The sequence below is a fragment of the Nomascus leucogenys genome, chromosome 8 (genome assembly GCF_006542625.1).
Source record: "Nomascus leucogenys isolate Asia chromosome 8, Asia_NLE_v1, whole genome shotgun sequence".
Lineage (NCBI taxonomy): Eukaryota > Metazoa > Chordata > Mammalia > Primates > Hylobatidae > Nomascus > Nomascus leucogenys.
This window is the reverse complement of record NC_044388.1, coordinates 70,188,362-70,209,478: the sequence shown is the minus strand read 5'-3', so window position 1 is coordinate 70,209,478 and position 21,117 is coordinate 70,188,362.

Sequence of the window (21,117 nt, the reverse complement as noted above, 5' to 3'; positions counted from 1 at the left end):
GTTGCAGTGAGCGAGATGGCGCCACTGCACTGCAGCCTGGTGACAGAGCGAGACTCCATCTCAAAAAAAAAAAAAAAAAAAAAAAAACTAGTCAGAGTGGCCGACAGCAAAGTTGAGACAGAATTCCGCCACCATTGCATCATAGAGTACAAATGACCCTTTGCACTGTAATCAGAGTGAACGTCTCAGACACCTTCAAATCATAAACCAGTTTCCTAGCAGAGGGCCATGACACTACTGGAACATAATTTGAGCCATTTTTCCTTTTTCTTAAAGAATACAGTAGCATCCCCCAAAATATGTCCTTGATCCCCCCATCTATCCCCTCCCCATGTACGAGTTCTCTTCCTATCTGTCAAGGAAAACAAACGCCTGTGCCCTATGTGCTACTCCCAGTTTCAATCCTTCATTCATCAACAGCAACAAGGACATTTATGAGGGCTCGTCAACATGTGGCCCTACGCTAGACATTGTACAGACTGAAGTTAACAGACTCAGGCTCGCCTTTGAGGAGCTTCCCAAAGAGATTATTGTTTGGTTTTATAAATTTGACCACCAGAAAAACTCAGGGTCCGTGCCCTATTCACAGCAGGTCTGTGGCTTTGGGTACAAAGAGCAGAGCATTTTATAAACCCCTATAAATCAAAGTGAGCCTTCGCACACTCAAGCACAGTCTGTCGGTGCAAGCAATAAATGGATTTCTAAACCATGAAACCAACTCTTTTTGAGGAATGTCCTCCTTTCTGCTTTTTCCAATGCATTGGAGTTGTTTTTGCAACCCTGAAATAGCACGGTCTTATTTAGGACACAGACAACCAGAGCTCAATAAATATCTGAACCATGTCTTGCTGACACACATGAAGCAATTATGTCCCAGGATAATTATGCCGTACACATCACTTCATCCAGGAAAATGTCCAGGTGCAAGAAATAGGAAACGAAAAAATAAAAACGAAGCACTATGATTTCTGTCTTTCCAGGGTGCGGGGAAGGGTGTCTTCCTTTCAGTAAATGAATATGTAAAAAGTTAATTTTTCTTCAGAACATGTCTATATCCTCATCTTAAAATACAATAAGCTCTGAATTATTGTAGACCAGAAAATAAAAATATCTGGGGTTTTCTTGTAGGGAAGTTCAAATGGTAGAAGAATATTTGATATTTTCAGTTTTCCTGAAGATCAGAAGGACTTTCAGAATAATGCATTTTTTCCTTCAACAAAGGGCATCTGCAAGGCTTAATCTGCTGAAAAGAATCATTCTGACAGTCTTAATGTATTCTTTTGAGGAAAGCCCTGTTCAGAGAATTCCACAGGAAAAAAAAAATCAGTACCCCAGGAAAGCACCAATCTAAACCATTCTAGCTCCCTGTAAGTAGATGAAACAAAAGTATTTTCAACATATACTAGATATTAGATTGAGAAGAAAATAGGAGTGATAATCCTTAATATTACGTATTTTCACATTTCCTCGATAAGCTATTATTAAAACAAATATTTGAAAGATTTCCCAGTCTTTCAAAGAACATCTCCCAGGAAAGCCACTTTCACAATTCTGCTGTAAGACAAAAATATCCCTAAGGTAGGAAATATTAAATTGCATCAATGTTGAGAACAATAACCCCAATAACAAGAATAATTATAGTATAATATTATTATAACAAGGTACCTTTCATCCAAGACTCAGAATGTTTTGCAAACATTCTCTCATGCTGGGATAATACTGCTAGGGAATTAGAATATAAGGAATTTTAATGACTTGTCTCAGGTCACTGGTCAGCTTGAGTGGTGCACCAAGATGCAGATACCTGATTGTGGTCTGCTGATCTAACAAACTGACCACATCACTTTCGATTAATAATTTGAAGAGTTCTATTTCAGGACAATTTTCAAGGAAACCCATATTAGCTCTTCCATTAAATTCTGATTACGTTCCGTCTGTTTCCATTACTCCCTTCTCTACCCACCCATAGCACAGTTAAGAAATAGTATAATTGGGGAAAGCTCCCAAAGTGATCTCCCTGCATGGAATATATCTCTTTCCCTCTCTCCTACATTCCTCTGGCACAAGACAGAAAGCAAAGCTTCCTCAGACATTGGTTTTGTGATATCCTTCCCCAGGACTGGAAGCAAGATGGTTCCCCACTGGCTATCAGAATATTTAAAGTTCTCGATCATCAATCTCATGCTTGTGTCATTTCCTCCACACATTCCTGGCACACGAACATTTCCTGTTCTCATTGTTCCCCTGGTGTGTCTGTTCATGCTATTGTTGTCTTTTTCTAAAACGCCTCCATAATTTCTACTTGCCTGGGATCCCTAAACACGTACTTGGTGCATCCCAGCCACCCTAGCCACATTGCCAGCTGCAAGGACATCCAACTTCTCTTTAACACTTTTAGAAATGAAGAAAGCACTGCTCTGAAAAACAGTGCTCTGTCGAGCATTTTAATCGTGAGAAACCTCTTATTTGAGCTGGATTCTTGTGTGCTCACTTGTACATCTACCCAACAAGCCCCATGCCGCATCTTAAATTGATGTAGAACAAATAAACTTGTTCTGTAACAAAATGTCTTTGCAATGTTTGAAAATAACTATTTTGTTTGTACTTAATCTTTTCGGCTCTAAGCTCATATGCCAAGGCCCTTCAACTATTCCTCAAGGGACCTGGTTTCTAGACCCTTTGCCTTCCAAAGAAATACCTCTAATTCAGTGCTACTTAACTATTATTCATGTCATGCACACAGAGTAAATAATACCATTTGTACAGCATATCGGGGAAATAAACAAGGGTTTTAGGCAGGCCGGACCAGATTGAGGACTCTAGGTCTGAGCCCTAGCCTACGGTTGTAGGGATTGATGTTTAGCTGTTAAAACATGCCTGATGCCCAAATAGGAAGTTCCATGATAACTTTATTAAAATCTGGCACCCAAAAGTGAACACATTCTGCACAGATCATCTTAAACCCAATTTATTTCAGCAAACTTCCCCCCAAAACTAAAGCCACCACTCATTTTTCCTCTTCCTGACTACAGATTTCTTCTTCTTTTCTTCTTCTTCTTCTTCTTCTTCTTCTTCTTCTTCTTCTTCTTCTTCTTTTTTTTTTTTTTTTTTTTTTTCTTCTTCTTCTTCTTTTGAGACGGAGTCTCGCTCTGTCACCCAGGCTGGAGTGCAGTGGCATGATCTTGGCTCACTGCAAGCTCCGCCTCCCGGGTTCACACCATTCTCCTGCTTCAGCCTCCTGAGTAGCTGGGACTACAGGCAACCACCACCAAGCCCGGCTAATTTTTTTTTGTATTTTTATAGAGACTGGGTTTCACCGTGTTAGCCAGGACGGTCTCGATCTCCTGACCTCGTGATCCGCCCGTCTCGGCCTCCCAAAGTGCTAGGATTACAGGCGTGAGCCACCGCGCCCAGCCCTTGATGATATACATTTTAAGATTTTCCCTTGAGAGGCCGAGGCGGGCGGATCACGAAGTCAGGAGATCGAGACCACGGTGAAACCCCGTTTCTACTAAAAAATACAAAAAAATTTGCCGGGCGTGGTGGCGGGCGCCTGTAGTCCCAGCTACTCAGAGAGGCTGAGGCAGGAGAATGGCGTGAACCCGGGAGGCGGAGCTTGCAGTGAGCCGAGATTGCGCCACTGCACTCCAGCCTGGGCGACAGAGCGAGACTCCGTCTCAAAAAAAAAAAAAAAAAAAAAAAAGATTTTCTTAAGTAGTTGTCTTAATTCATGTGTGTCAGACTCACTTTTCCCAAAAATGACTACAACTTAGTTAGGAGCCATGTTTCTTTGCAATTATCATTATGCCTAAAAGAACACAGTGCAGGTTGGGCACATGGTAAAGCCTCACAGAAGCATCTGCAGAACTGAATTATGCAGCCTCTCTACAGGAAAGCCATGGCTTAGAGGCTATAGTCTAGTTTAAAAGATATAAACCTCACCTGAAGAGGAAGTTTATTGCTCTGTCTGTTTATTCACACAGAGTCTAAACAATGACACAGACTTTCAGACTGGAAAACTTAGTACAAATAAATGCTTCCAGACAGGTCTGGATTGGGAAGGAGGGCCATGGAATTCCTTCTGCTATCTGGGTTATTGAGCCCAGACACTCATCACTCAAGTTATAAACACTACTAAATGATGTTGCATAGTTTTATTTAAAGCTGTGTTTGATTTCAGATTAGATTTTAACATTTAATAAATTTCCCATCAGTATATGGGAAGACTGGAGAGTATTTTGATTTAAGCGTTATTTCAAAAATGAAACTCAAGCTATGTTAGTTAAAACGGGCTCTAGTTATAATTCAGTCTCACAGTAAGGTCAGGACTCTTGGATTCCCCTAATCCTTCTCCTCTAGGGCTGAAATGCCTGGGAATTCAGTGAATTTACATATCCTTTCCTGACCACAAAGCTGTCACAGGGCCCTAGCCAAACTCTCTCACTCCTCCAGATTCAAGCTGACTTATCTCTGCAACACTCAGCTCAGAATTCACCTGGGAGAGAGTCAGCCTTAAGGGAGCAACTCTACCACTGAAAAAGCAGTGGCACCCTCCTTTCCAGGAGGTGAGATCTTACTTATTTTCCTCCTCTCCCACATCTCTTGGTGCAAGCTGGTAAATGTGAAGCTTTAATAGATTAATGAAAAGTCGGCACTGATCCCTCTGGACTCCATCCATTTTTAAGTGAGCTATGAGAACTTGGACACATTACAGATCCTGGAAGAGTGAAATATGAGGAGAGAAAAGGAAGTTTGACACATGCAGAAAAACTGATATCTGGGGCGAGGGAGAAGCTAAGAGAGAGGAAATTTTGGGACAGGAGGCATAATACAAACTTAATTGACGGATCATACACTACTGAAGAATAAAGACTGGCTTCTCCATTAAAATTTGAAAGCTGAGCAGCTAATACGAACTTGGGATTTCATGCAAAAACAATCACACAGCTATGAACAGGCTAAACAAGGACTTCAGTGCTACCTTAATTCATCTGACATTCACTCTACCTGCCCTGTCTATGCGAGGTAGTTAGAGTAAGAGGGAAAAGCGATTTTACATGGAAAATAAAAGATAAGGTAAAAAAATAATAATTCCACTACAAAACAGACTAAGTTTGTCCTTCTTACCTTTATGAATCCCAAGCAGAAAAAAGTGGTAATTCTGGAGTGACCCTAGGACAAGGACAGAGATGACCTGGGGCAATTTTCTAAGCAGACCTTCAGGGAAAAAATAAATCCCAACTCTAATTCTATCCCTGAAACTGGCATTTCCATGCAAATCCATTCTGTTCATTAGAAGCCAATATTATTCTGAAGTGCCACAAATCCATGAGTTTGGCCAGTACTGAGGAATCTATTAATTTTAATTCTACAGTAATTCCTTTAAAAGTCTGAAGGGTTGGTGGTACAAGGACAAGAAAAACTAATTGTTTAACCCACATTTATATAGCAACAAATAACTGGTAAACAAAAATCTCCATTCTAGTGTACATTAATATCCATTTTTAAAAAAATCAAATAAGACCATTTGAGAAAAGGAAAATTATGTTAGATTAACATCTGATTCTATGCTGGGCACTTAGTAGGTGTTCAACAAATTATCACTGAATGAAAAACCAATTTCTTTAAAACACCAGAACTTACTAAATAAAAACAATGTACTAAAGATTACCTTCTCATGGGTAAGGAATGCAGGAAAGAAAAATGAAAATGCTATTACTGCTTAAATCTCCCACAAGAGCAGGACCAAAGGAAATGAAAGTCTAAAACAAGTACTAAAAACATTTCGTGAGTCACAATATTTATGCTACATCTCTTTCAAATTAACCAATTCTGTAATCATCCCTGAGAAATGAATATGGCTCAGAAAGATAAAAGAACATTGTTGAGCTCAACCAAAATTATTGTGACACTAAAGTTATTTTGAGACAGTGTGCAGGTAGATGTAAGTATTATAAGATAATATTACAAGAAATGTTTTTAACAGGGCTGCAGAGTTTTTGAGTGCACACAATTCTCAGATTTTCTCCACTCGGTACCATGACTAGGATAAGCTCTGTCTTCTTGTCTTTCCACAATCTGTTTTTGCTGACTATTGTCTATGGGCACGGTTTATAATTTTTCATTATTTTCTGGAGACTTCCTATTTCACAACCATATCTTTGTGCCAATATCATTTTACATTTACAAATAAAGTCTATTCTAAATGACTTAGCTACAAATCCGTGGTAATGTCTCAGTTTAGGTAAGCAGTTTTTAGCTTTCTCAAGATCCTCTACTTAAGATACATTAAATTTTTATTTTCTAATGGACCCATTTTAATTTTTTTTTAAAGAACTGAGAGTCATCTCTATAAGGCTGCACTGTCCTGTCCAATGCTGCCCAACAAAATGAAGCCAAGTGGACTTAAGACAAAATTATCAAACTTCACCTGAAATTTTTAAACAAAAAGAACTCTTTCCCATTAAAATAATTCAGGTCAGAGTAATTCTGTATCTCTCTGGAAGGTTTTGTTTCTTTGATTACAAAAGTGCCTCACTTTCATAAACTACTAATTAGATAATACACTTTTCATATTTGTCAATGCTTAGATTTGATTTCCCAATCAATTCATTTTGTTTTAACATTTCTCATTCATTTCAACTTTGAGACTGAAAATAAATATACATTATTCTTGTTGCATGAAAAACTATCTTTAGATTACTTTTACATAATGATGTTTACATAGACTTGAACAGACAAATTTGAAATTTTTGATCCACATAGGTTAAATTTTTTTTTTTTTTTTTTTGAGACGGAGTCTCGCTCTGTCGCCCAGGCTGGAGTGCGGTGGCGCGATCTCGGCTCACTGCAAGCTCCGCCTCCCGGGTTCCCGCCATTCTCCTGCCTCAGCCTCTCCGAGTATCTGGGACTACAGGCGCCCGCCACCACGCCCGGCTAATTTTTTGTATTTTCAGTAGAGACGGGGTTTCACCTTGGTCTCGATCTCCTGACCTCGTGATCCGCCCGCCTCGGCCTCCCAAAGTGCTGGGATTACAAGCGTGAGCCACCACGCCCGGCCCACATAGGTTAAATTTTTAAAATTTAGTATAAATATACGTGTGTGTGTGTGTGTGTGTGTGTGTATTTTGTTTGTTGGTTTGTTTTATGAGACAGCGTCTCGCTCTGTTGCCCAGGCTGGAGTGCAGTGGCACGATCTTGGCTCACTGCAACCTCTGCCTCCTAGTTTCAAGTGATTCTCCTGCCTCAGCCTCCCAAGTAGCTGGGATTACAGACATGCACCACCACGCCTGGCTAATTTTTTGTATTTTTATTACAGACGGGGTTTCATCATGTTGGCCAGGCTGGTCTCAAACTCCTGACCTCAAGTGATCCACCCGCCTCGGCCTCCCAAAGTGCTGGGATTACAGGCGTGAGCCACCACGCCTGGCCTAAAAATTAGTATAAATATATTAAGACAGACCAAAACACCAAGGTCTTCTATCAAATGGCAGAAGAAAGCAAGGACTGAATATTCCCTGAAAACAGGACCACATCGTACACCCAACCTTACAGAAGAATGGCTCCCTTCTGCTCACAATAAAACAGCAAGAGCAGAAGATGCCCTAGTGAGCAGGCTTCCTCAGCTCTCCAGGACACCCAAGCACATGCAAGGTGCTCCGAGATGCAGGGTAGGGAGGGAGGTGGCCCCCCTGTGAATACAGAGAGTGGCTACTGAGCAAAAGCTCTCCAATGATTGAATATGCTCAGAGTTGAAGGGCAATGGAACAATCAAAGACAGGTTCCTCCTTAAGGAGAATATCCAGCCCAAGCTGCAGTAGACTTAAGTGCCGCCCATAGAATTCCTTGTCTTATCGCTGTTTGTAGTCCTGTTATTTGTCCTTTAGGGGTGATTTTAGCTTCAGATTTTCTATTTGAAAAATGTTGGCTGGGTGCGGTGGCTCAAGCCTGTAATCCCAGCACTTTGGGAGGCCGAGGCAGGCAGATCACGCAGTCAAGAGATTCAGACCAACCTGGCTAATATGGTGAAATCCCGTGTCTACTAAAAATGCAAAAAATTAGCTGGGCGTGGTCGTGCGTGCCTGTAGTCCCAGCTACTTGGGAGACCCCAGGCAGGAAGATGGCTCGAACCTGGGAGGCAGAGGTTGCAGTGAGCCGAGATGGCGCCACTGCACTCCAGCCTGGAGACAGAGGGAGACTCCATCTCAAAAAACAAACACAAAACAAAAAAGAAAAAAAGAAAGAAAAATGTTACATGTCATATGTAATTTGTACATACAAGACCCCTTAAAGGATGGTGGAATTCTTTAAATAAATAGATCGAATACTAAATGCCTTATCTAGCTTCAATTCAATTATGAGAACTGATCAGTTTTGCTGCATTTTTAAAACAGAAACTCTCAGCTTGGGCAACATAGCGAGAACTGATCTCTACAAATTTTTTTTTTTTTAGAAATTGGCCAGGCTTGGTGGCTCTCACCTGTAATCCCAACACTTTGGGAGGCTGAGATGGGAGACTCACTTGAGCCCAGGAGTTCAAAATTACAGTGAGTTATGATCATGCCACTGCACTCCAGCCTGAGCAACAGAGCAAGAGCTTGTCTCTAATAAAGTTATTAATAATTAATTTAAATAAAAGGAAACTCCTTGAAGATATGACGACATATCAATTCTGGTTTCATCAAATATGAATGCTGCCATTCATAACAACAAAGATTGAGATGTTTTGGCTTGGAAGGATGATTATAGCGTATGGACATGTGGAGGGGGAAAAGGCACGTGACAGAATACTCTAAAGCACAGTATACTATGATCCCATTTTGTTAAAGTAAACAAATACATGTGTTTATGAATGTAAGAAGGGAGGTATGAAAAGACACACAACAGTCTATTGCCAGTGATGTCACAGAGAAGTGACATGGCACAAATCATACCAACCCCATTATCTGCCAAATAAAATCCAAGCTAGCTAATAGAAGGTAACTAATTAATAATGGTTGCATTTGTTTATGTAATGCTTTATTTTCACAATTGAACCCTACACCCAGGGATATTTATTCACCACCATATGCGCTATACCTTTTCCTCCCTGAACGTATAGCCACCCATACATACACAACCACGATGCCTTACTGGTAAATAGGCATATAACTCTTATGGGATGAATGAATGAATGAATGAATGATGAACTGCTTCATAAATTGAATAACTGGTTCATAAATTGAATAACTGGTTCTGGTGTGAACAACGTAAAGTTTTGGTTCTGGTCAGTAGCAGGAGAAAAAAATTACTGCAAATTGCATTGCAAGCTTTCAAAAACAAGCTTAACCTGCTTAGCAGGTGTGACAGTCTCCTTCTTGACAACTGACAAAAGAATCTTCCCCATTTTTTACTTAGTCTACTGATTAAAATGACAAAAATAGAATAGCTGTTTCTTTTTCCTTTTTTTTCCCCTTTCTGGCCCTGTGACACTATAATTCTTGGGCAACTTTCCCGTACGAACTAATTTTCAAAACTCATGAGAAGAATTTATTCACTAGCATATTCACAAAAGAACCAACAAGAATTTAGTCATATTTCTTTCTAGGAATTTTAAATGGTCCTGGCCCCCCAGAAATCCAAAATTCACAGTTTTACGTCATTTCTTTCTTTTTTTAGGGGGAGGGACAGGATCTGGCTCTGTCACCCAGGCTGGAGTGCAGTGGTATCATCTCAGCTCACTGTTAACCTCTGCCTCCTGGATCAAAGCAATCCTTCCAGCTATTTGAGACCTCCCAAATAGCTGGGACTACAGGTGTGCACCACCACACCCAGCAAATTTTTTTTGTTTTTTTTTTTTTTTTGGACATACAGGGTTTCACCATGTTACCCAGGCTGGGATTACAGGCATGAGCCACCACGCCTGGCCTCTTATGTCATTTCTATTGCAGGCCCTAAAGTAATTTTGAGGAGAAAAAGAAAATCTCTGAGGTGGGGTTACAAGGGAAATGGACAACCTTTATTTCTCCTGTCATCTATCAGATTTGCATGTCTAACACGATAAATTGTCACAAAAGTAGAAAAAGCATTTCTTTTCAATAAAAGTGTTGACTAGAACAAATAAAATACCTACAGGGTCTTAAAAATGCATATGATTGCCGTGCAAGGTGGCTGAGGTAGGCAGATCACCTGAGGTCAGGAGTGCAAGACCAGCCTGGCCAACATGGTGAAACCCCTCTCCACTAAATGTACAAAAATTAGCTGGCGTGATGGTGGGCACCTGTAATCCCAGCTACTCTGGAGGCTGAGGCAGGAGAATCATTTGAACCAGGAAGGCAGATGTTGCTGTGAGCCAAGATGGTGCCACTGCACTCCAGCCTGGGCGACAGAGTGAGCCTCCGTCTCAAAAAAAAAAAAAAAAAAATTTCACATTATTCCTATTTTTGCTCTCTTAGTAGGCAACAATTTTGAGACACTTATTCTTCATTATCGGAACAATAACCACCCATCTGAAAAGCTAATATGTAATCCTTTGCCAATATTTAGTGAATAAATTATGCTGGATCGTTTTACACTAGAATTATACCAACATCATTGATCATTCCTTCTTTACTTCTTTCTCTAATTAAACACACACACACACACACACACACACACACACACATATATATATATAATAATTTTACTTCAAAAAAAAAATCTTGGGCCAGGCACAGTGGCTCACAACTGTAATCCCAGCACTTTGGGAGGCTAAGGTGGGTAGATCACTTGAGCTCAGGAGTTCAAGACCAGCCTGGCCAACATGGGGAAACCCTGTCTCTACTAAAAATACAAAAATTAGGCTGGGCAAGATGGCTCATGCCTGAATCCCAGCACTTTGGGAGGCCAAAGCGGGCAGATCATCTGAGGTCAGAAGTTCGAGACCAGCCTGGCCAACATGGCAAAACCCCGTCTCTACTAAAAATACAAAAATCAGCCAGGCATGGGCATGCATCTATAGTCCCAGCTACTTGGGAGGCTGAGGCATGAGAATCTCTTGAACCACCGCGGGAGGCAGAGGTTACAGTGAGTCGAGATCCTGCCATTGCACTCCAGCCTGGTCAACAGAGCAAGACTCCATCTTAAAAAAAAAAAAAAAAAAAAGCCAGTGGTGGTGGCACCTGCAGTCCCAGCAGGTGGGAGACTGAAGCACGAGAATTGCTTGAATCTGGGAGGCAGAGGTTGCAGTGAGCCCAGATCATGCCACTGCACTCCAGCCTGGGTGACAGAGTGGGACTCTATCTTGGAGAAAAAAAAAAAGAAAAAAGAAAAAAATCTTACTTCTAATGTTTGCCTATCTTCTGGGAAGTATTTTATTTACAAGTCTTTTCTTATACGAAACTGCAGCATTCTGCCAGAATTCACTGTTTTAATGCTACCTCACTTCTAGCTATTCTGATTCCTACCCATCATTCCAGGATGAACCTAAGCTATACCTTACTCCCTAAAAGTGCCTCCTCACCCTGAGCACCCCTTTTGAAGAATTCTTGTCGAATTAACTGTTACTTATTATTTTGGCCCTGAATCCTAAACTTTTTTATTCTTAACTCTAATACTTCAAATATCAAAGAGTTGTCTCCCCATTCGACTCCGGGTTCCATAGTTCCTGGATGAAGCAATTATGACTTGCTTTTTTCCTTTCTCTCCTTACCACACATACCAGGCATTCAGCCAAAACATCCTGAATGAATGAATGAATGAATGAATGAATGAAAGAAAAAAATGATGGCACACCACGCCATTTGAAAATGAGATCTGGCCCAGGCTGGAGTGCAGTGGCGCGATCTCGGCTCACTGCAAGCTCCGCCTCCCGGGTTCACGCCATTCTCGCCGCCCAGCCCCCAGAGTAGCTGGGACTACAGGCGCCCGCCACCATGCCCGGCTAATTTTGCTTTTGTACTTTTAGTAGAGACGGGATTTCACCGTGTTAGACAGGATGGTCTCCATCTCCTAACCTCGTGATCCGCCCGCCTTGGCCTCCAAAAGTGCTGGGATTACAGGCGTGAGCCACCGAGCCAGGCCAAATCTTTTTAAATAAATGTTTTTACTCCCCAGAAAGTAACTATGTGAGGTAATGCACATGTTAATTAGCTTGATTTTCATTGGCTAGAGTCACAGAGAAAAAAAAAAAGTAAAAAGTAAATTTTAAAAAATTTAATAAAAAAAGAGTGAGGTCAACAATTGCATTCTGGGAGATACAGCGGGAAGGATAAAGATATGATATAAATGTAAGTGTGGCAAGAGATGTTGTCACTGAGATAGACATATTCCTATCATGAATATGTGTGTATAATATAAAAATAAGGATTAATTTAGCTCCATGCAACCTCCTTTTAAGTAGGCTCCTTTAGATTCCCAAACTGAAACTCCTAAAGGCTAAACGTGACTTTTCTTTGTGCATTTGCTATAAGGTCGCAAATCACCCACACCTGACCATCAGAGTTTTCTAAAAAAGCAAAACCAAAACAACTCCATACTAGTGCAGTTTGCATGCCTTACTACCATAGTGACAAATGTATACACATTTTTGTCAAAGATGTAATATTTGATAAACTGATAATAACAGAAGGTTTCATGCAGATAAAGATAATAAACTTCGCATGTGCTTATAAAGTTACTTGTATATTGAGATGTATTTCCAGTCACTGGAGGTGTATTCACGTTTTCTCAACATAAGCTGTTGTGTTATGTTGTGTTCAGCAGGTAGTGTGTGGCAGTGTGGCAAGGCTAAAGCCACAATTTCCTATCTAGTCCACGATCCCAAGCTATGCCCAGCATGCAAATGAGACTGTTGTTTTCTTAATCTTGAAAGTGTGGAGTTGTTTACAAAGACACCCAGCTCATCAACTTGCTGATTCTTGTTTTAGCAGGGACTAGACTTTTTCTTCTGGAGTTGAAAACCGAGGTACAAAACAATCAAGGTTTTCCAAAACCAATTATAGTGTTTGTGCCAAAAGAGAAAATTTGGACTAGAGTAAAATATTTTAAAGTACCTACATTTTTAGAGTTCTCTAAAAATAATTTTTAAAAAGATTATTTGCTTCATTAGTCTATTATCTGATTCTGCATAACTCAACCATAGCTGATGATGTCAAAAACTAGAAGTACCGGGCGTGGTGGCTCATACCTATAAGCCCAGCTCTTTGCGAGGCCAAGACAGGAGGATCCCTTGACCCTGGGAGCTCAAGACCAGACTAGGCAACATAGCAAGATATTGTCTTTACTAGAAATCAAAAAAATTAGCTGGGTATGGGGGTGAGTGCCTGTAGTCCCAGCTACTCAGGAGACGGAGGCAAGAAGATTGCTTGAACCAGGGAATTTGAGGCTACAGTGAGCTATGAGCACACCATTGCATCCAGCCTGGGCAACAGAGTAATAAGACCCTGTCTAAAAAAAAAAAAAAAAAAGTTAGCAGGGAAGTGGTTTAAAACCACCTCTGTTCTTAATTATGTTTAAAATAAATTTTAGTATGAGGACTTAGTGTGCTCTCAGAGCTATGGTCTAAGAACCTCTAATTCCTAATTGACATAATAGCTTATAATTGTATTTTCATAGTGTTTGGTAAAAACAGTCAGCTTGTTTATTTTTAAAAAGGCTCATAGGCCGGGAGCAGTGGCTCACACTAGTAATCCCAGCACTTTCGGAGGCCGAGGCAAGCGGATCACCTGAGGTTGGGAGTTCAAGACCAGCCTGACCAACGTGGAGAAACCCTGTCTCTACTAAAAATACAAAATTAGCCAGGCGTGGTTGCACATGCCTGTAACCCCAGCTACTCAGGAGGCTGAGGCAAGAGAATCTCTTCAACCAGGGAAGCAGAGTTTGCGGAGGAAGCCGAGATCACGGCATTGCACTCTAGCCTGGCCATCTCAAAAAAAAAAAAAGACTCATTAATATAAAATTTATGATTAAAGAATCAACCGATATCTATTTGGAACACATTTTTTCTCTCTGAAAAAATCACTCACCCTCATGTATGGATACCACAATGGTGATTTTTTAAAGCACTGATGCATTTGAAAATTTCTCCAAAAGAAATAAACTGTCTTTGTGGTAACATATTCCCTCTTAGATAAATGTGACATAGCTATATCACTGGGGTATACTAGATTCCATAGCTCTTCATTATAAAATAAAAAAAAGGTGTCTTATACACTCTATATTGTACAAATCTAAAACTCGCATAACAGACAAATGAGAGCCATCTTGAAAAGTAAAATAAATAAATTACTTTTGCAGAGAAAAAAGAATTACAGAACACAGTTATGCTGAAAACAATAGCTATGGGCAGAAAAAGTAACAAGACATACAGCGGCTCATTAAAAATTCAGAGGATATTGAAAAAGGCAAATTTAATTTGCCCACCTTCACCAAATAAGGCTGAAGGACATTTGACAAATACAACACATAAACCGTGTACTATGAAATTCAAATATTTACAAGTTCTATCATCCTCAGTCCTTGCTTCTTACCAGAAGCAAAGGGTGGAATGAAATCCATTTACTAAAAGCTTACCTCGACAGGAATTAAAAGGAATATAGGACCGGGCATGGTGGCTCATGCCTGTAATCCCAGCACTTTGGGAGGCTGAGGTGGGTGGATCGCCTGAGGTCAGGAGTTCGAGACTAGCCTGGCCAACATGGCAAAACCCCATCTCTATTAAAAATACAAAAATTAGCTGGGCGTGGTGGTGGGCACCTGGAGTCCCAGCTACTCGGGAGGCTGAGGCAGGAGAATTGCTTGAACCCAGGAGGCAGAGGTTGCAGTGAGCTGAGATTGCACCACTGCACTCCAGCCTGGGCAACAAGAGCAAAACTCCATCCAAAAAAAAAAGAAAAAAGAATTGGATAAGTAGGGGAAACAAATGGGTTAATTTGGCATCAGACGTGCTAAACGCCAGTTTTGAGTTCAGATATGCCAAGAGTGAAGTCTACTACCTTGATGTTTACCTTGCCAAATTCCTGAAGGGTTTGAGCTGGCTAAACAGCTCCATGCCCATCATAAAACCATGTGTATTAAGAATTATTGGCCAGGCACGGTGGCTCACGCCTGTAATCCCAGCACTTTGGGAGGCTGAGGCAGGCGGATTACGAGGTCAGGAGACTGAAACCATCCTGGCTAACACGGTGAAACCCCGTCTCTACTAAAAAAAAAAAAAGAATACAAAAAAATTAGCCGGGTGTGGTGGTGGGCACCTGTAGTCCCAGCTACTCGGGAGGCTGAGGCAGGAGAACAGCGTGAACCCAGGAGGAGGAGCTTGCCGTGAGCCGAGATTGCGCCATTACACTCCAGCCTGGGCAACAGAGTGAGACTCTGTCTTCAAAAAAAAAAAAAAAAAGAATTGCCGGGTGCGGTGGCTCATGCCTGCAATCCCAGCACTTTGGGAGGCCGAGGCGGGTGGATCACGAGGTCAGGAGATCGAGACCATCCTGGCTAACAAGGTGAAACCCCATCTCTACTAAAAATACAAAAAAATTAGCCGGGCGTGGTGGCGGGCGCCTGTAGTCCCAGCTACTCAGGAGGCTGAGGCAGGAGAATAGCTTGAACCCAGGAGGCGGAGCTTGCAGTGAGCCAAGATTGTGCCACTGCACTCCAGCCTGGGCAACACAGCGAGACTCCATCTCAAAAAAAAAAAGAATTATCAAGGACCAGGCCCGGCCCAGTGGCTCATGCCTGTAATTCCGGCACTTTGGGAGGCTGAGGTGGGTGGATCACCTGAGCTCAGGAGTTCAAGACCAGCCTGGTCAACATGGTGAAACCCTGTCTCTACTAAAAATACAAAAAAATTAGCCGGGTGTGGTGGCATGCACCTGTAATCCCAGCTACTCAGGAGGCTCACGCAGGAGAATCACCTGGGAGGCGGAGGTTGCAGTGAGCCGAGATTGCGCCATTGCACTCCAGCCTGGGTGACAAGAGCGAGACTCAAAAAAGAAAAATTTTAAAAGGACCCTTTGTTTCCTGATAGGCATTGCTTCCTGATAGGCATTGCTAATCATCAACTAAGAAAACTCAGACCTGGATCATTTAAGTAACTTTTATTCCTGTACACATTGCCTCTTCCCGCTTCCCTACCCCTCAGCACCCCCACCACGCCAACACAATACAATGCAGACTCTCTCTCATGGTATCGCCCATTCATAGTCCATCTTCATTCACAATGGTCACAGGAGGAAGGAATGGTTACAGCACCAGAAGATGAAAGCTTGGTGTCACTCAACACATACAGGGGCTACTGTGTCTAGGACACCAAAAAAGAGCAAAGAAGTAAAAAGCAACACCTCCACTTAGGCAGTGTGGCAGGGAAAATGAAAAAAATGCCGCAACATTTACGGAGAAATATATCAAGAATCACTCACTGAGCACAAGTAGAGTGAGTAGACATGCTCAGGAAACAGAGGACAAAGCAGAGGTCAGGATCAAGTGTCTCTGATGATCAGGGAAGGACTCCCTGGCCAGGGTTTTTTGGGAAAGCAAGGAGGGCAATGACAGGGTGAGGAAATCTTGTGCAAGGGCAGAACTGGAAAAAACGAAATTTTCTGTGGCATACTTTAAGCAGTTCATGTGACCAGGACACTGCTGTGGGTCCTCAAAGCTTCACGGGTGGCCCCAAAACCGACTTTCAGTAGCACTAACATCATCATCATCCGTGTCCCCAATGCACACAGAATCAAATCCTCACCCCACTCCAGCCGACAAGGCCCTAGTGACCAGGCCTGCACTTGCCTCCAAAGCTCTCCATTTCTGGCAGCCACAATGGTCTCTTTGGGTTTCCTCACATTAAACTCATTCTGTCTGTCTTGGGGCCTTCGCCCTGCCTGTACTCCCGCCTCAAATGCCCTTCCCCTGATCTTCACAGGACAGGCTCCTCCTTGTAATCCAGATCTCAGTTTAGATGAAACCTCTTCAGAGACACCTCAGCTGACCTCCCAATCTGTAGCACCCGCCCCGGGCACCTTCCCATTGCCCTATTTGAATTCTGTGTATTGCAATAGCTCATATTTTTCTTATTATGTTTTATTATTGACATTAATACAGTCAAACCTTACTGTTTACAGATTCTGTATTTGCAAATTCACCTAACTTGCAGAAATTTACAAGTAACCCCAAAATCAGTATGCATGGTGCTTTCCTGCTTTCACGAACATGCACAGAGCAGTGAAAGTTCTAAGTTGCCCAACACACATTCCCAGCTGACGCTGAACAAGGTGACACGCTGCCTTCTTGTTTCAGCTTCAATCATGTAAACAAGGGTCATTTTTAATGCCATGTTCTTTGCATTTTTATGCTTTTTATTAGTGATTTCACTGTTTGCAATGCCCCCCAAATGGAGGGCCGAAATGCTATTAATATCTAGTGTTCCTAAGTGCAAGAAGTCTGTGAGTGCCTTGCAGAGAAAAGGCACGTGTTTGGTAAGCTTCATTTAGGCATGAGTTGTAGCGCTATTAGCCATGAGTTTAATGTTAATGAACCAATAATACATATTAAATTGACACATATATTAAATATATATATCAAATCTAAATGCAAATATATTTTAAAATACAAATAAAACATATATTAAATAAAATACATGCTAAATAAAACATATAAAATAAGCATATGTGTTGATTGATGAAAATGTTGCAGCCAGAGGCTCTCAGGAACCTAACCCTGTATTTTCCCTAGGAGCAATGGTTGAGTATTTGCTAATTCAGTGTTCACAGCAACTTTACAGAACATTAACTCTCTCAGATCATGAGACTCAGTGTATTTATTTTTATTTATTTTTTTTTTGAGACGGAGTCTCGCCCTGTCACCCAGGCTGGAGTTCAGTGGCACGATCTCAGCTCACTGCAACCTCTGCCTCCCGGGTTCAAGCAACTCTCCTGCCCCAGCCTTCCGAGTAGCTGGGATTACAGGTGCGTGCCACCACACCTGGCTAATTTTTGTATTTTTAGTAGAGATGGGGTTTCACCATGTTGGCCAGGCTGGTCTCGAACTCCTGACCTCAGGATCCGCCGGCTTCGGCCTCCCAAAGTGCTGGGAATACAGGCATGAACCACCACGCCCAGCCTGGTGTATTTATTTTTAATATCCGCATTTTTAGAGTTCTCCAAAGAAAGACATCTTACTGAATTTGTCTGTTTTGCTCCCGCTAAACCAGACCACAGCCGATGGTGACAAAAGTAGCAGACAAATAGTTAAAAGCTCGACTTTTGTCCTTAATTCAGTTTCAGATAAATTTTTGCATGCAGATGAAGTGGGTTTACACAGCTATGGCGTAATTTATTATTCCCTGAGAGCAAGGACTACACCTGTCTTGCACAGAGATATGGCTCAAGCATGCCTACAAACAACATCTAGCACCAAGTGAGTTCCCACTAAAATCTCGTATCTGAATGAAATACTCCATGACAAACAAAATCCTATTTCTTATACTTATTTCCCCTGAAAAACGATATACCAAGTCTAAGGTACCAAATTCTTCCTTCCGTTTAGCTTGGGTGGATACAAAATTTGAGGCCATGACATTATGAATGCGTCCGGAATTGGTGGGTTCTTGGTCTCACTGACTTCGCAGTGAGTGTTACAGTTCTTAAAGGCAGCGTGTCCAGAGTTTGTTCCTTCTGATGTTTGCAGGTGTTTGGAATTTCTTTCTTCTGGTGGGGTTCGTGGTCTCGCGGGCTCAGGAGTGAAGCTGCGGACCTTCGTAGTGAGTATTACAGCTCTTAAAGCGGTGGGTCTGGAGTTGTTGGTTCCTCCTGGTGGGTTCGTGGTCTCCCTGGCTTTAGGAGTGAAACTGCAGATCTTCGTGGTGAGTGCTACAGCTCATAAAGGCAGTGTGGACCCAAAGACTGAGCAGCAACAAGATTTATTGCAAAGAGCAAAAGAACAAAGTTTCCACAATATAGAAGGGGACCCCAGTGGGTTGCTATTGCTGGCTGGGGCAGCCGGCTTTTATTTTCTTATCCGGCCCCACCCACATCCTGCTGATTGGTAGAGCCCAGTGGTCTGTTTTGATAGGGTGCTGATTGGTGCGTTTACAATCCCTGAGCTAGACACAAAGGTTCTCCAAGTCCCCACCAGAGTAGCTGATACAGAGTGTGGATTGGTGCACTCACAAACCCTGAGCTAGACAGAGGGTGCTGACTGGTGTGTTTACAAACCTTGAGCTAGATACAGAGTGCCAATTGGTGTATTTACAATCCCTGAGCTAGACACAAAGGTTCTCCACCTCCCCACCAGAGTAGCTAGATACAGAGTGTCGATTGGTGCATTCACAAACCCTGAGCTAGACACAGGGTGCTGATTGGTGTATTTACAATCCCTGAGCTAGACATAAGGGTTCTCCAAGTCCCCACCAGACTCAGGAGCCCTGCTGGCTTCACCCAGTGGATCCCACACTGGGGCTGCAGGTGGAGCTGCCTGCCAGTCCCATGCCATGCACCCACACTCCTCCGCCCTTGGGTGGTCGATGGGACTGGGTGCCATGGAGCAGGGGGTGGCGCTCGTCAGGGAGGCTCTGCTGGGGGACCCAGCACACCCTCTGCCGCAGCTGGCCCAGGTGCTAAGCCCCTCACTGCCCGGGGCCGGCAGCGCCGGCCGGCCGCTCCGAGTGCCGGGCCTGCCAAGCCCAAGCCCACCCAGAACTCCAGCTGGCCCAGAAGCACCGCGTGCAGCGCCGATTCCCACCCGCGCCTCTCCCTCCACACCTCCTCGCCCGCACCTCTCCCTCCACGCCTCCTCGCAAGCTGAGGGAGCTGGCTCTGGCCTTGGCCAGCCCAGAAAGGGGCTCCCACAGTGCAGTGGCGGGCTGAAGGGCTCCTCAAGTGCCGCCAAAGTGGGAACCCAGGCAGAGGAGGCGCCCAGAGCGAGTGAGGGCTGTGAGAACTGCCAGCACACTGTCACCTCTCATAAAGACAAGGTCACGGAGTTCAAAAACAGAGAGCTGGGTTTGAATTCTCTGAACTGCTACACGTGTCAGCTTGGAGACTACACTTTACCTCTCAGAATCTCATTTTTTTGGTCTAAAAATTGGATAATACCACCTCCAGCAGATGATTGTGATACATCAGTGTGATAATGTATATACAATTTCTAATACTTTGCTTCACCCCAACAGGCACTGAATAAAGACCATTCCTTCAAGCCTGCGTGGAATCATGAGTCACACAGAGTAGCATCGCCAGAGGAAACAAAGTCCTCACTTGGTATGGCAGAAACAGGAAGAAGGTTAGGTAGTCTCTGGCAGGCTGGCCAGTTTTGATCTTTACAACTTGGTTGATGATCCCCTCAGCCCTACCTTCAAAAGCGATTCCTGTCCTCAGGGGTTGGTAACTGCCTTCCCTTTACCCAAAAAACAAGAAAAAAATGGTGAAAATCCACAGCCTCCTTTGTTTTTATTTGCATTTTCTTTTGTTTAATTGTAGCAAAATATACATAACATAAAAATTTACCATTTTGGCCGGGCGTGGTGGCTCATGTCTGTAATCAGCACTTTGGGAGGCCGGGTGGATGGCGAGGTCAGGAGTTCAAGACTAGCCTGACAAACATAGTGAAACCCTGTCAATACTAAAAATACAAGAATTAGCTAGACGTACTGGAACACACCTGTAATCCCAGCTACTTAGGAGGCTGAGGTAGGAGAATCACTTGAACCCGGGAGGCAGAGGTTGCAGTGATCTAAGATCACACCACTGCACTCCAGCCTGGACAACAGAGTGAGACTCCGAGACTTCAAGACTCTGTCTCAAAAAAAAGAAAAAAATACCATTTTAACCATTTTTTATAAGTATCTTCTTTCTTAAATGCAGTCTCTGACAGGGGCTGCATGAAGACATGCATGAGATTTGGCCTTGAGAATATTGTAAGATTGCATATAATGCTCCTAAGCTTAGATGTATGACCCCCAACCAATTTTCCACTACTTTCTACTGAATGCCTCACTTGAGAAACAGACATCCTCCTGAAACTTCGCCTGCCATTCTCATTCTTGAAACTTTACTATTACATTTTGTGGGTGAATCTCTATTTTATATAATCTACCAAAATTTCCTAGCTGGCATGATGAAATGAGTTTTTAAAATTTCTTCCTGCCTATATATTTTTCTGTAGTGAGGAAGT